Consider the following 16,800-nt stretch of genomic DNA (forward strand, 5'->3'; position numbering starts at 1 on the left):
ATATAAATATATATTTATAATGTGCATATATTTTTTCTGTTCTCTCTTACCCTCATCCCTTACATCCCTTTCTATCACCTTCTAATCCTTTTTCTCCTTCTTTTCTAATAGCTGATATTCCTCCTGGTCCTTTAATTCATCTTCTATAATAATAAATTTGGAATCATCTTAATGAATTCTGTTCAACCTCTAATTTCAGTTTTCCCTTCATATCTCTCAAATACATCTTCATTTCTAAATCCTACAGCCTCTACCTTGATCTAGGTGTCCATCATTCATTTTTAAGTTTTGACTCTTTATCTCCCTTTTGTCTCTCCTACATTTAAATCTTCATGGAGGTTACAGGCAGTCTTTTCTTTCCCTTCCTACTTCACTTCTCTAAGCATGGTTCCTGAATGCTTGATGTGTCACATTTTCACTCTAAGCCCAGAATCTAAGACCCTCTGTCAGCTACCCATGCCAAATTTTTTTTCCAGGAGCATTACTTGTTTACTCTACCACTCTTCTGGCCAAGTTTGGTTTATGTAATGCCTCAAACTATTGAATAATTTCCTCCCTTTTGTTTGGGAACCCTTGCACAGATTGTCCTGTGAGAACAGAGTAGCTGCTACCCTCAGTTCTGCTAATGCATGGATTCATCTCCTTATGAGTGGCTCAGCACTCTTGTCCCACTAGAAGTGTTTCTAGAATTGTTGCCTACCTTTAAGACTACTCTTCTAGTTTGCCCAATTTTACTTCGGTATCTTAACATTGCGGGCAGCCAGTTTTCAATTATTGCTTGGCTACCTAGCAGTATTTCTGGAAGAATTCTTTGTAAGTGTTCTACGGTAAATTATAAACTAATGCCTATGCTTGTGTGGCACTGCAGGTTTATGTGCTATACTGCAATGTTGGTAACTCTATACACGGTCACTATAGTTGGAATAGACTCAATGGAACAACAGCATCACTGATTATAATTACTAAGTATTTTGCATTTTCTTATCCCTGCTGTAACAAAATACACATAATAAATGAATGTCTTTTAACTAAATTTTCTCTCACATTTTTATTGATATAGCCCTTATCCCATTGTTTCTTTCCATGTAGGTGTGAAATATCTTCCTAGGTAGATTATAAACCCCTTGAGATTATAGATTTTTTATTATTGTACATAGTTTTGCACTCAAAAGGTACTTTAGGTTTCTTGACATACTGAAATAAAATAATAAAATCTAAATGAATTATGCACTACTCATCTGTCAGTTTGTCATACTGTGGTGACTTGTGAGTTGCTGTGATTCTGGAAGCTATGCCATCTGTATTTTAAATACCAGCTGGGTTACCCATGGTGGACAGGTTTCAGATGAGCTTCCAGACGAAGACAGACTAGGAAGAAGGAATGACAAACTACTTCTGAATACTTAGTCACTGAAAACCTTAAGAATACCAGAGAAACACTGTCAGATATAGTGCTGGAAAATGAGCCCCTAAGGTTGGAAGGCACTCAAAATGTGACTAGAGAAGAGATGCCTCCTCAAAGTAGAGTTGACCGTGATGAGGTGAATGCAGTAAAGACTGTGGGAGTAAAGCCGGTGTGACCTTCATTTGCTGATAGGGCACAACTCAAAATGAAGAGAAACAGCTGTAAACAGCCATTAATAATTAGAACATGGAATGTACGAAGTATGAATCCAGGAAAATAAGGAATTGTCGAAAATGAAATGGAATTTATAAACATCTATATCTTAGGCATTAGTGAGCTGAAATGGACTGGTATTGGCTATTTTGAATCTGACAACCACATAGTTTACTATGCAAGGATTGACAAATTGAAGAGGAATGGTTTTGCATTCATTGGCAAAAAGAACATATCCAGATCAGTCATGAGGTACAATGCTGTCAGTGATAGGATAATATCCATGCACCTACAAAGAAGCCCAATTAATAGTACTATTATTCAAATTTATGCACCAATCACTAAAGCCAGTGATGATGAAATAGAAGAAATCTACCAACTTCTTCAATCTGAAATTGATCAAATATGTAATCAAGATGTATTGATCATTATAGGTGATTGAAATGCAAAGGTTTGGAACAAAGAGGTATGATCAGTAGTTGGAAAATATGGCCTTGGTGATAGAAATGATGCTGGAGATCACATGATAGAATTCTACAAAATCAATAATTTATTCATTTCAAATACCTTCATTAGACAGCATAAGAGACATGAACCTCACCAGATGGAATACATAGAAATCAAATTGACTACATCTGTGGAAAGAGACGATGGAAAAGCTCCATATCATCAGCCAAAACAAGGCCAAGGGCAGATTGTGGAGCAGACCATCTATTACTCCTATGCACATTCAAACTGAAGCTGAAGAAAATGAAAACAAGTCCACGAGAGCCAAAATATGACCTTGAATAGATCCCACCTGAATTTAGAGATCATCTGAAGAACAGATTTAGTACATTAGACACTAAAGACCAAAGACCAGAAGAGTTGTGGGATGACATCAAGAATATCATACAGGTACAAAGCAAAAAGTCATTAAGAAGACAATAAAGAAGGAAAAGCTCAGAATGGATGTCAGAAGAGACACCAAAACTTGGTCTCCAGTGTCAAGATGCTAAAGAAAATGGGAGAAATGAGGAGGTTCAAGAACTGAACAGAAAATGTCAAAGGTCATCTCAAAAAGACAAAGTCAAATATTACAACGCAATATGAAAAGATCTAGAGTCAGAAAACCAAAAAGGAATAAATAACACACTCACCATTTCTCAAGCTGGGGGAACTGAAGAAAAATTCAAGCCTTCACTTTCCTCACTGAAGGATTCTCTGGGAAAATTATTGAATGATGCAGAAAGCATCAAAAGAAGATGGAATAAATACACAGAGTCACTGTCCCAAAAGGAAATGGTTGATGTTCAAACATTTCAAGAGCTAGCATACGATCAAGAGCCAATGATACTGAAGGAAGAAGCCCAAGGTGCACTGAAGGAATTGGCAAAGAACAAGGCTCCTGGAATTGATGGAATGAAAATTGAAAATTTTCAAGAAAGTGAGGTGGCACTAGAGGCACTCACTCATCTATACCAAGAAGTTTGGAAGACAACTATCTGGCCAGCTGATTGGAAGAGATCCGTATTAGTGTCTATTCCAAAGAGAAGTGACTCTTTGGAATGCGGAAATCATCGGACAATACCTTTGATATCCCATGTAAGTAATTTTGCTAAAGGTAATACAGAAACAGCTGTAAGCATACATTGACAGAGAACTTCCTGAGGTTTAGGCCGGATTCAGAAGAGGATGTAGAATGAGGGATGCTTTTGAGTTATGGTGTTGGAGGAGAATATTGAAAGTGCCACGGGCTGCCAAAAAAACCAACAGATATGTTTTGGAAGAAGTGCAGTCAGAGTGCTCCTTGGAGGCCAGGATGGCCAAACTTTATCTCTCATACTTAGGACATATTGTCAGGAGGGACTAGTTGCTGGAGAAGGATATCATGTTTGGTAAGGTGGAGGGTCAGAGAAAAAGAGGAAGATCCCCAGCATGATGGATTGGCACAGTGGCAGCATCAATGGGCTCAAATGTGGCAACAATTGTGAGGTTGGCCCAGGATCAAGCAGTGTTTCGTATTGTTGTGCATAGAGTCCCTTTGAGTCAGTATCAACTTAATGGCACCTAACAACAACAACAAAGTGAATTATAGAAATATTAATGAACATTGTTTATCATTTTTCTGTTGCTTCTTTAGTTTGTGTTGCTGTACTTTCCGATTGTTTATGTTTAAAATATTTTTATCAGAAAAATAGTATTCTCCTTAGAGCAGGAACTTTAATATATGCCTATGTCTCTATAACATGAGCCATTGGAAAGTTAAGCAATACAAATAGGACGTGTTTTTAATTTGTTGTTAATTGCTGTCAAATTAGTTCCAATTCATAGCTAACCTGTACAGGGTTTCTGAGAAGTAGGTGGTGGGTTTGAACTACCTGTCTTTAGTTTCCAGTCCAGTGCTGATCCGACTTGGCAGCACCTTAAGTCCAGAAATAAGAGCTACTAAGTAATAATTGGCTGAGTGACTTTAAAAGAAGTAATATTCTCTTTATTTCTGTTTAGTGAACACTCTAACATATTCAGAGGTTAGGATTGTGGAACCAAACCACCTGCATCTGAATCTGAACTCCACTTGCACGTGCTATGTGAGTTGATTAAACTTCTCTATGACTTAGATTATACATTTCCAATATAGAAATTACAATTATGCCTATCTCAGAGAATTTTATGACAATTAAATTGAATTAATACATATAAAGCTCTTATTAGGGGGAAAAAAAACAACTTGGTTATTGTTATTGCTAAAAAGTGTTTGTTAGTATGTCTACCTAGCAAACACTTCTTAGCAATATCTTCATATAGAAGTCCTGGTATGGTGCTGTAGGATAATGCCCTGGGCCACAAAATTGGTTTTAACTTCAGGGCAGCGGTTCAAATTCACCATCTGCTCCTAAGAAACCCTTTACAGGGTCACTATGAGTCAGAACTGACTCAGCAGCTCTTAACAACAACAATAACAATATATCTGCCGACAGTCCTCATATGGTGCTTTAGAATAAGCACTGGACTGCTAACCATAAGGTCAGTAGCCACTATGAATCAGAATTTATTTGATGACATTTTACAACAATACCGATAGTTCAGTGAAACAGTTGTAACTTTAATATTTGACGGTTCAGATAATCAGGCTCTGCTTGTGACCTTGCTCTAGAAATAAAAAATACAAATAAATAATAGTACTAGCAGTGTATCATATTCCTTTTTCTGCATAGTAGTTATTACTATCAATAACACCAGGAATATTAATCTATTGAGTTAAAAAAAAAAATAAAGTGTATTAAGCCCCAATAAGATCATCAGAGAAACTGAAATTTGTACAGAAGACCAAGTGTGACTAGTGTTTAAATTGACATTGCAGTATCCAGAGCTCTTGATAAAAAGGAAGTACATAGAGGAGCATTGGCATTTGGGGGATGATGGCCTTAAAAAATGTCCTTTTTCAGTATTATCTTTGGGTAATTCTAATTTGAACTTATGCCCTGAGTGCTGAATTACTCATGATGTATCCTTACTCTGCCCAGAATGCCTCGTTCCTCCCCCAACCATCTCAAACTTACAATTCATCTACCAGGCAGACTCTGATTCATATTTCAAAACTCAACTCAGGTGTCATTTTCTTATTCTTTGTCACACCACCTCTGTCTCCACCCCAAAAGATTAATCCATCCTCAAAGCTACTTCCATGAATTGATCGTGTTCCTATCATCATATTTTTTTTCCTATGCTATAACTTACTTTTTTTGCATGGCTATCTCCTTTTGACTAAGTTACTTTATAGACTGGGCTTAGTAAACTCTGTTTCTCATTGCAGAGTCTAATTTCTAGTAGATTTTCCTCTGTTCAAGCTATGATTTTTTGTTGTTGTTTGCTTATATATTTTTAAAAACTTTAATGTTATTTACAAAAATGTTGCAAAGTGGTCAAGTGGAGAATCAATAAGAGTATCAAGAGCTTAAATCTAGAATTTAGAAGATGCATTATGGCAATACACGACTAAGAAGATGCAAACATGCAAAATAAAGCTCCTTAAAATGAAGCAAAGCTTTCAAGTAACTCCAAGAACAAATATGTTGTTGTTGCTGTAGTTTTATGCTGTAGAGTTGGTTCTGAGGATTGTCAGTGGGTTCGAACTACCAAGCTTGCAGTTAGCAGTCCAGTATTTATCCTACCACACTATGCCAGGACTCCAATATCAATTGTTTCTGTAAAGAGTTGGAATAATATAAACTAGCAAACTTTTCAGCTCTGTTTGCTCACAGTAAACTAAAGACTGATGCACAAAGTCATCGAGAGCAAAATTTGAAAAGTAGGGGATGTGGATGAGCTTTAAGTTCACTTGGGCTTACTTTCTAATCCCAGTTCAGCAACTTATAGGACTTTGGGCAAAATCACACAAGCTTTTGGAGCCTTAGTTTTCATATATGGATAATGAGCATATTAATATCTACCTTTGAGAAATGCTCTGCAGCATTCATGCTTCATGCTTACATGCTTGCCAATGAACAATAACAACATTCCTACTATACAAATAGATATGATCCTGGTTCATTAGTGAAATCAGTATAATAATATGAACTTTATTGTTGCTGTTTCTAAATTCAATTGAGTTGGTTTTGACTCATAGTGACCTTGTATAGGATTTCTGAAGCTGTAAATCTTGGCATAAGGTCTCACCTATCACCCACAGAGCAGTTGGTGGCCTCAAACTGCCAAACTTGTAGTTCACAGTCCAGTGCTGCTTATCCTACAGAGCCACTGTTTCCCAATATGAACATTATATTGGTTTAAATATAGTAAAATTCTTGAAGGCTAGATCCATAGAACTTTGTTAAAATATTCAAATAGAAAATTGCTACTCAATATTCATATCCTATAGAATAATTTCATTTTCTCACTGCATGCCTATTTAGTCATTATATATCACTTTGACTTTTAAGAAAGTAGTATCTGCTTACAGAAAAAAAAAAGTATTTTAAGTACAGTGACTTGAGGGTATAATAAAATATATAATGATGGACTGTCTTTAAATGAAATTAAAAACAAGAAGTAGATGTCTTCTGTTTTAAGTTGGCAATGATTAGGTATTAGGTTCTAAATTCCTAGCTCATCAATATTTCAAAAGAAGAGGTTAATTAAAGCAATGACTCCCCTTCCCACTTTCAGTAGATAAATATGATGAACTAACTGCTGTATGACCACAAATACGCAACTAGACTTAGTTCCATACACAAGTAGAAGCTTGAACTCACTGTTAAGATACTTAGCTTTGATAAGACTTCTTTATTTTTATCACAGCTTCAGAAAATATTAGACTTAATATTTGTGTGCATACACCCTCATCCCATCCCGACACACACAGATTATTGTGGTGGTGGTGGTTGTGGGCTGTCAAATCGTTTCCGAATCACAGTGACCTTGAATATGGTTTCCAAGGTTGTAAATCCTTAAGGAAAGAGAAAGCCTCTTCTTTCTCCTATGGGTGGCTGGTACCTTTGAATTGTTGACCTTGTGGTTAGCAGCCCAACATACAACCCACTACGCCACCAAGGTTGCTTACTCATAGACTTTAGCCTCTTAAAAAATATATATAAGAAAAATGATGATCTAGAAATGTTCACAAATTTGAGTATATTAGTAGAAATAGAGGGTGCTCTGGCAGCTTAGTGGGTTATGAGTTGGGCTGTTAACCACACGGTCAGCATTTCAAATCTAACAGCACTCTACAAGAGAAAGATGAGGATTCTTATTCTCATAAAGATTCACAGCCTCTGAAACTCTATACAGAGTCACTAAGAGTTGGAACTGAATCCATGGCATGACCGCCACCACCACCAATAGAAACAGAGTTTGAATTTCAACTTTTAATATCTAGATGATATTTAAGGGAAGGCAGTTGAGAATCATAACATGCTTACCTGAACAGTCTTATCATCAGTAAGTAAAAAGGGCTGGGAACCTGGCAGAAGTTAAGCAAAACCTTTGTGTCTTCCATCATTTTTAAATGGTCATGAGACCAGGAAGAGACTTGACTGACTAAAACAGTCTGTATTATATTCTAATGATTCTCCTTCAAGCAATCTGAGGGAAAAAGTCTCACTCAGTCCCCACTTTAGCAAGACTGGATATTTCTTTTACACAAGATAGTTGGGTATAACACCCTCCATGATAGTTTTATTTCCATTTTCAATACAGAAAATTCATAATAAAGAAAATTTAGTAACTTCCCCCAGATCACAAATGAGCCAGAGGCAGAGCTGAGAATTAATGGAGAGTGTGAAAATGTTCATTGAAGTTAAACATTCCTAGTAATCCCCTAAAAAATAGTCATTAAAAGGTAAAGGAAAGTTTTGTCCAATGGTAGAAAGATTCAAAGTTATTTGGAATCCTGATTTCCTTTTATTGTACCTATTTGTAGGCACATTCATTTTTAAAACCATCTTTCTCTTCTTCTTTTTTTCTCCCTGATCTTTTCTTTATTTCTAAAGGCCCCAAACAAAGATCCCTCATAAAAAGAATGGCCTGTCTCCCTCACACTATTTGCCCACCCATACACATACTGCCTTAGTTTGACAGCTAAATCAATTCATCATTACCAGGCTCCTCCTGGCACTGGCACAGAGGCTCTTTCACTGGGCACAAGACAAAAAATGAAGTAAATAAGGGTAAGGAAGAAAAAGAGAAAACATTTTTTTCAGTAGATTAATACTACATTTGCATTTATCCTCCCTTACTCATGCATAGAATGAGCTAACTTTTCCAATGAACTAAAGTTAAATGCTCAAGCTGCCTTAACTTATAATGCTACAGGACTACCTTATATCTATTTATGTATAGTGCCTTTGTTGACAGAATTGAAAACACTTTAATGATTTTAAAAATTAAAAACCAAAGCGTTATTATTATCCACAGTAGCAACAACAACAACAAAAAAAAAACAGAAATATAATGACCCATATTGCCCCATAGTTACACATAGAGACACTATGTTGTTGTTAAGTGCCGTCGAGTCAGTTCCGACCCACAGCGACCCTGTACAGGGTTTCCGAGGGTGTAAATCTTTACGGGAGTAGAAAGCCTCATCTTTCTCCCGCGGAGTGGCTGGTAGTTTCGAACCGCTGACCTTAAGGTTCGCAGCCCGATTCGTAACCACTACGCTACCATATATAGGAGAGTGTATAACTGCTCCATAAGGTTCCAGAAGCTGTAAATCTTTTTGGAAGTAAACTACCTCAGCTTTCTCCTGTTGAGTGATCAGTGGGTTTAAATTTTCAGTCTTTAGGTTAGCAGCTCAATGTTTAAACCACTGCAATACCAGGACTCCATATAATCTTCACTGAATATTATAACCCCTGTTCAAATTCTAATGTAAAATTTGCTCCTGTGTTTCTTACTTGATTCTCTTATCATTGTTACGTTAAAGCTCTCTGGAGATGCTTTTCCATTTCTTGAGAATGAAAATAAATTCTAAAAAAATTGGTGAAGGATATCTGTTATGGCCCATCACTCGTCTGTCATTTTGTCATACTGTGGTAGTTTGCATGTTGCTGTGATGCTGGAACCTATGCCACTGGTATTTGAAATGCCAGGAGGTCACCCATGGTGGACAGGTTTAAGTGAAGCTTCCAGAGTAAGATAGACTAGGAAGAAAAGACAGACTACTTCAAATACTTAGCCATTGAAAACCTTATAAAAAGCAGCAGAACATTAACAGACACAGCACTGAATTTATGAATAGCATTATGAATAGCACCAGAATATTATCAGATGCAGTACCAGATGATTAGTTCCTCGGGTCGGAAGACACTCAAAATACAGCTATGAAAGAGCAGTCATCTCAAAATAGAACTGACCATAATGGTTTGAAAGGAGTAAAGCTTTCAGGACCTTTATTTCCTTTTGAGGGACAACTCAAATTGAGGGAACAACAAATTGAGGAGACATGGTATCACATTCATTGTCAAAAAGAACATTTCCTCATATACCTTGAAGTAGAGTTTCTTCTGTGATAGGATAATATACATATACCTACAAGGAAGTGTGGTGGGCTGCTAACCTGACAAGGCCATCAGTTTGAATCCACCAGTCACCAGGAAGATTAGCTAATATCACTATTATTCAAATTTATGTACAAACTACTAAAGCCAGTGATGATGAAATTAAAGACTTCTACAAACTTCTTTGGACTCCTGATGTGGCACTTTAGGATCAGCACTGGACTGTAAACTACAAGGTTGGCAGTTCAAAGCCACCAGCTGTTCCTTGGAAACCCTATACAGATCGCTATCCGTCAGAACCAACAAAATGGCACTTAACAACAACCAACTTCTTCAGTTTGAAATTGATCAAGTATGCAATCAAGATACATTGGTAATTACTGATTATAGAAATGCAAACGTTGGGTACAAAGAGATACGTTCAGTAGTTGGAAAATAAGTTCTTAGTGATAGAAATGACGATGGAGCTTGCATGATAGAATTTTGAAAGACCAACGAATTATTCATTGCAAATACCTTTTTTAAACAAGATAAACAAAGACTATACACATGGACCTTACCTGATATGCACAAGAATAAAATTGACTACATCTGTTGAAAAAGATAGTGGAAAACCTCAATATCATCAGCCAAAACAAGACCAGGGCAGACTGTGTAACACTCCATCAATTGCTCATATGCAAGTTCTGGCTAAAGCTTAAGAAAATAAAAACAGGTCCATGAGAGCAAAAATATGACCTTGAATATGTCCCACTTGAATTTGAAAACCACATCAAGAACAGATTTAATGAATTAGATAGTAATGAATAAAGACCAGAAGACATGACATCAAGAACACCATACCGGACGACAGCACAGCAAAAGATCAGGAAAGAAAGGAAGAAAGAAAGGAGGGAGGGAGGGAATGAAGGAAGGAAGGAAAGAAGGAAGGAAGGATCAAAATAGATGTTAAAAGAGACTGAAACTTTCCCTTGAGCATAAAGAAGCTAAAGTGAATAGAAAAAGTGAGGAAACAAAGAGCTGAACTTGCTCAGCATTTTTCAACCTGTGGAAACTGAAGAAAATAAGTCAAGCCTTGACTTGAAATATCGAATTCTCCTATGGGCAAAATATTGAATGATGCAGAATGTATTGAAAGAAGATAGAAGACACAGTCACTGTACCAAAAAGAATTGATGTTCAACCATTTCAAGTGATATCATATAATCAAGAACCAATGTCAATGAAGGAAGACATCTAAGCCTCACTAAACTCGTTGTTGATAAACAAGGTTCCAGGAACTGATAAAGTACAAACTGAATTCTTTCAATAACCTGATGCAGCACTGGAGGCATTCATTCAACTGTTTCATGAAATTTGGAAAACTGTTACTGGACAACCGATTGAAAGAGATTCATATGTGTGCCCATTCCAAAGAAAGGTGAACCAGCAGAATGTAGAAATCATCAATCTATGTTATTAATGTTGTTGTTGTTGTTGTTATGTGCCCTAGAGTCGGTTCTGACTCATAGCAACCCTGTACAGGGTTTCCGAGGCTGTAAATCTTTATAGGAGCATAGTCATTAATATTACAGACAAGTAAAATTTTGTTGGAGATTGCTCAAAAACAGATGCAAAAGCACATCTACAGGAAACTGCTAGAAATTCAAACAGGATTGAAAAGAGAATGTAGATCTATAGATACCACTGCTGACGTCAGATGGATCTTAGATGAAAGCAGAGACTACCAGAAAGATGTTTACTTGTGCTTTATTGACTATGCAAAGGCACTCAACTGTATGGATCATAAACAGTTATGAATCACATTGTGAAAAATGGGTATTCCAGAACAATTAATTGTGTTCATGAGCAACCTGTTTATACACACCAAGAAGGCAGTTGTCAGAGGGGATACTGAATGGTTTAATCAGGAAAGGTATATGTTAGAGTTGTATCATTTCACTATAGTTGTTCAATCTGTATGCAGAAAAAATAATCTGAGAAGCTGGATTATTATAAAGAAGAATTTTTCATGAGGATTGGAGGAAAACTCATGAACAATCTGCAGTATGCAGAGGATACAACCTTGTTTGTTGGAAGTGAAGAAGACTTAAAATATTTACTGATGAAGACCAAAGACCACAGCCTTCAGTATGGATTGCACTTTAATATAAAAGAAACAAAAATTCTCACAACTGGGCTAATTAATATCATCATGTGAGATGGAGAAAAGATTGAAGTTGTCAATGGCTTCATTTTGCTTGAATCCACAATCAACAGCCATGGAAACAGGAGTCAAGATATCAAATGATATATTGCATTAGGCAAATATGCTGTGCAAGCCCTCTGTAAATTGTTTAAAGACAAAGATACCAGTTTGAGGACTAAAGTACACCTGATCTAAGCCATGAAATTTTCAATCATTCCACACGAATGTGACAGTTGGACAATGAATAAGGCTGATCATAGAAGAATCAATGCATTTGAACTACGGTATAGGAGAAGAATATTGAAAGTAACAAGGACTGAGAGAAAGGGGAAAAAAAAAAAACTATACTGAAGAAAGTTCAGCCAAAATGATCCTTAGAAGTCAGGCTGACAAAATTTTATCTCATACTTCAGGGAAGTTATCAGGAGGGATCAGTAAAAAGTAAAGTGAAGGATCGGCAAAGAAGAGGAAGACCCCCAATGAGATGGATTTACACAGGGGCATCAGCAATGGGCTCAAACATAACAACAATTGTGAGGATGGCTTAGAACAGGGCAGTGTTCCATTCTGTTGCACGTTGCATTGATATTAGTCAGAAATGACTTGACAAAACCTAATAAAAACAATCTGTTATGGTTACAATTTTCTCCAATATATAGCAGAACCTTGAAAGTTCCAAATAGTTATAGGTCGTGAGATATCTGTGAACTGCAATCAAAGTCCCAGAAATGCCCCAGGTTAAAGGCAACCATAAAGACACGTTGTCTTTATGATAGATGGGAGTTTGGGAAGAGGTTATTTTTAGTGTGTGGCTTGGGAGATTCATTAGTTTCAATATGAACTGGATTCTCAGAAGCAAGGAATATATATTAATCTTAATAACTCCACCCAAATTCATACTTACTACGGATTTGCATATCTTTGAACTAAAACAGGCAGTAGAATTCTTAAAAATGGCCTGCTTGTGTGTGAGGTTATTTTCCAGCAATATTTACTCCTGAAATAGCAGAGATTTTAAGGATGGGAAAAATCAGAGCAACTGTTTATCTCATTTTTGCAATAGCCCAGATCCCCAGAAGAATGAAAGTCATCCTGTAATTCTCATCATAAAAACAGCTAGGAATGGCACTTGGTACCTCTGCTCTTCTTGGTTTTGAAGGAAAACAAAAACAACAACACAGGCATATAGTGTGCAATTTAGATTTCCATAATTAGAGCTGAAATACCTTTTAACAAGGAAAGTTTGTGATTGCATATTTTTTAAACAGTGTGAAATTTTCAAATTAGTTTAGAGGTGTCTAACAAAGAATGGAAAAGAAAGGTAGGTGAAAATGCAACAGAAGTTAATTGAGAAGGTTAATTTGACATGTACTTAGAGCAGATGTTCAGTTGGATATACTATTCAGTGTTAGTTTCTAAATTTGTAAGCATATTTTTAAGTGAAAAAGATAGAAGGGTGTGCACATGTTACCTAAATCCTGAAGATTCAAAGTACAACACTTAGAAAATCTGAAATTTTTACCCATTGAGATGTGAAGATTTACTTCGTCAGTTTGAATTCAGAAAAAAAAAACCTGATCATTTATAATTGCACTCTCACCATTAAGTGACATTGGAATTACAAACTTAGCTCAAAGCATTGAAATGACTACAACTACTGTACGGACGATGATAATTCATTGATTCCACAGTGGGCATGTTGAATGTATCAATTTAAATCAGCTCTGTCCTTTATGGACAGGAAAATAAAATAGCTTCCTGGGGCGCTGCTTAAAAGAAAAGTGCATCCTTCGATCCCCTGTTAGGTATTCCCATGGAGTTGTGTTGGTACCTACTTTGTCCTTAATTGTAGCTGAGAACTGAATAAAATCATGTCACCAACTGTGCTGCTTTCCAAAGTATGTATTTAAATTTTCTTCCCTCTCCATGAAACCCATCTATTGCCCGTTTACTTGCCATGTCAAAGAATGAATATGGCAAATACACAAGAAGGATCTATATCAGGATATATTAACGCTGGTAAATGAAGACTAAGCTGTGTGCGCGCGCGCGTACCCACATGCACATGTGAGAGTGTGGACTCCTTAGCCACAGTTCTTTTGTAGTTTTACAGCTGAAGTGGGTTTGAGCACTTGAGTTCTATTCACCACTAGAAACCACCGCCAATATGTAAAGGAAGAATGGAGGCAAGTCCCTACCATTATGGAAAATTTTCAACCCTCCAGGAATAGCTTAGCATGTTCTGAAGAATCATTTTAGAGATTTGGAAGGGGAATAAATGGAGTGTATCACCAAAGCATTGTTGGGGAATACTGACATTATTCTAAATAGAATTATAGAGAAATACTAAGTGACTTGTTTGAGGATTTCAGAGCACTGAAATAATTATTTGCATTACATCTTAGAGGAAAGGACAAATGCTTTATGTATTTGGATTTAAAGAGAAAACCAACTCCTTTCTTTTTACGTTTTTGTTTTGGCAGGAAAATTTAATCAGGGATGATTTTATGCCCTTATTTCATCTCTTATGTATTTATCTATTTTAAGACATAAATAGCAGATAAATTGTTTTTATAACTAATTTTAAAAATGTCATTAGTTAATGAGACACTTTTGAAGTCATATTATCTCTTTGCTAATTTGTAATCAATTTTCTCATAGTTTATAACAATTTCAAAATTATCAAAATGCTGCTCCTATTGAAATTATTGAAATTTAGCTATTTTGACTTCTCTTTTCTCCACCCACGATTCCTAATCCACTCACTAAGCGCTACTACTTATCCTTCCTATGCCATCTTTTGCATTTTCATCTCCAAGAAATAAAGCCCTCACCACCAGAGCCCTGAACTGTTGCCAATGGCCTTTTAACTCCTGTTCCCTCCTCTTCTCCATGTGTCCTTGAATTCTGTACCCACTGATGAGTGATAATTTTAAAAACAATATTTGGTTAATTATTACATTTTTCAGAGAAAAAATTAAGGGTATCTCTTTTGTTGAGAGAGTGATTTAATCTGAAACTTAAACCTCAGCTTTGTCTGATCCAAACCTGATTGATCTTTTCCTATTAATTTTCTGCATGGAACTCTCTTCTTTGCGGAGTGTTTCATGGACTGTCTAATGAATACCAGGGCTTCTTGTTGTTGTTATTAAATGCCATCGAGTCAGTTCCCACTTATATGAACCTTGTACAGGGATTTTGACGAACAGCTGGTGGGTTTGACCTGATGATCCGTGGTTAGCTCTCCAAAATGTACCCTTCCGTGTCACACCAGGACTCCTAAATAGCATTAGTGCCTAAATTAATGGTAGAGTAATTTGTGTCCGGTTGTTAGCCAAAAGGTTCGTGGTTCTAACACATTCAATGGCTCTGAAGAGGTAAGGCCTGAAGTTCAATTTCCATAAAGATTACAAACAGGAAAACTCTATAGAGCCCTGTTTTATACTGTATTGCATGGAGTTGTTATGCTTTGGAGCCAATTCTAGAGCGCTAAAAATGACATCAATTTACATTAACAAGTTTTATGCCTGGCATTTATTTCAGGAGATGATCTAGGGATCAGAAAAGAAAATCAATGATATTTCATTGAAAAATACACTACCCCAGTTGGGGCTTGTTTCAGGGACGCTTGACCAAAACATTGCACTATTGCCCCGCCCCTTCCGGTTTGTGTTTCTACTTCTTGATTACATGCAAAAAGTTTGCCTTGCAGCTGTATCTCGAGTCTCTCGGAGAGATGCCATAAATTACTTTGGGGGTTGCAATGGTTGCCTGATCCTCCTTCTCTTTGAATTCATTCCCTCAAATGAAAAATAAGGAAATTATAAATGTAAACACCACCTGTCATCAGTTGTCACATCCCCTCCTACCACCACAGACTTTCTGTGAAAGACTAAATTCTCCACATGACACTTTATTATTAATTTTTTTTAAGTAAAGGGATTAGTGAAGGGTAACATTAATGAGTCTAGATTCTGATTAATTTTGTCAAAATCCCACTGTTTTTAAATAAATTGGATTATTAATAAAAAAGGCAAATGAAATTTTCAGATGCCTTAAGAAGAATATAGTCTACAAATTACAAGATACTCCTATTTAGAGAGAAGATATTAGGAGATCAATGGAGGAGACTTTCTGAGTAAATATAGAAGATGCAATCTACACTGAAAAAAAAAAAAAAATGTAATAGTGCACCAGAATGTGTCACATAACTTATATGCCAATGTTGGTTTACTAGTAGCACTAATAATATCTATACAGACCTTCATCCTCTAATGAAAAATGAAGACAAATATATCCACAGTTCAGTTGTTACAAAACACTGCTTTGCTTACAAGTACAGTTTGCAGTAAGACTTTTTTTAAAGATCATGGACACATGCACATAGTAAAAATTGTCCAGCCTCTCTCTCTGTTTTTCCCTCTCTCTCTCCCATTCTCTCTAAATTCCCATGCCCCCTTCACTCTTGACATAGTTAATGTAGTGTTTGTGCCAGTATAAATACAAATGTCCTGCTGGCAAAAGCCTGTGATTAGTCACAGTTGTTCAATCACTTTTCTCCTGATACTTCTACGTTCTCTACTTTGAAATTTTTATGTGTGCATGAGTGTGTGTTTCATGACAATCATAGTGCAAAACCTCCAGTTTGACAAATGCCTTTCTATTTCTTGTGGACAAAGTTTAAAAAATAACACATCCACATTCCTGCTCCCTCCATCTTCTATCTCCTTCTCCACACATGTGCACTGTTCAATGGTGTCTTTGATTAGAGTACCTGAACCAGAAAAGATGAAAGGGCTTTTGCTGAAGAGAAGAAAATCCCATTGGCAACTCGGGTTGATAGCTCACTTACCTGGGAAGGGTTCAACTCATCTCAGTATTAAAAGAAATGTTGAACTTTTTTCCCTATGCCTCTTGATGCAGGGGTTAAGGAACACCAGGATTCTCTAATCATGGTAAATCAAACTGTGGAAATTTGCCCAGATGAAGATATAATCAGGAGTATAAAATGCACT

Source organism: Chrysochloris asiatica, unplaced genomic scaffold (assembly GCF_000296735.1).
Source record: "Chrysochloris asiatica unplaced genomic scaffold, ChrAsi1.0 scaffold00061, whole genome shotgun sequence".
NCBI lineage: Eukaryota > Metazoa > Chordata > Mammalia > Afrosoricida > Chrysochloridae > Chrysochloris > Chrysochloris asiatica.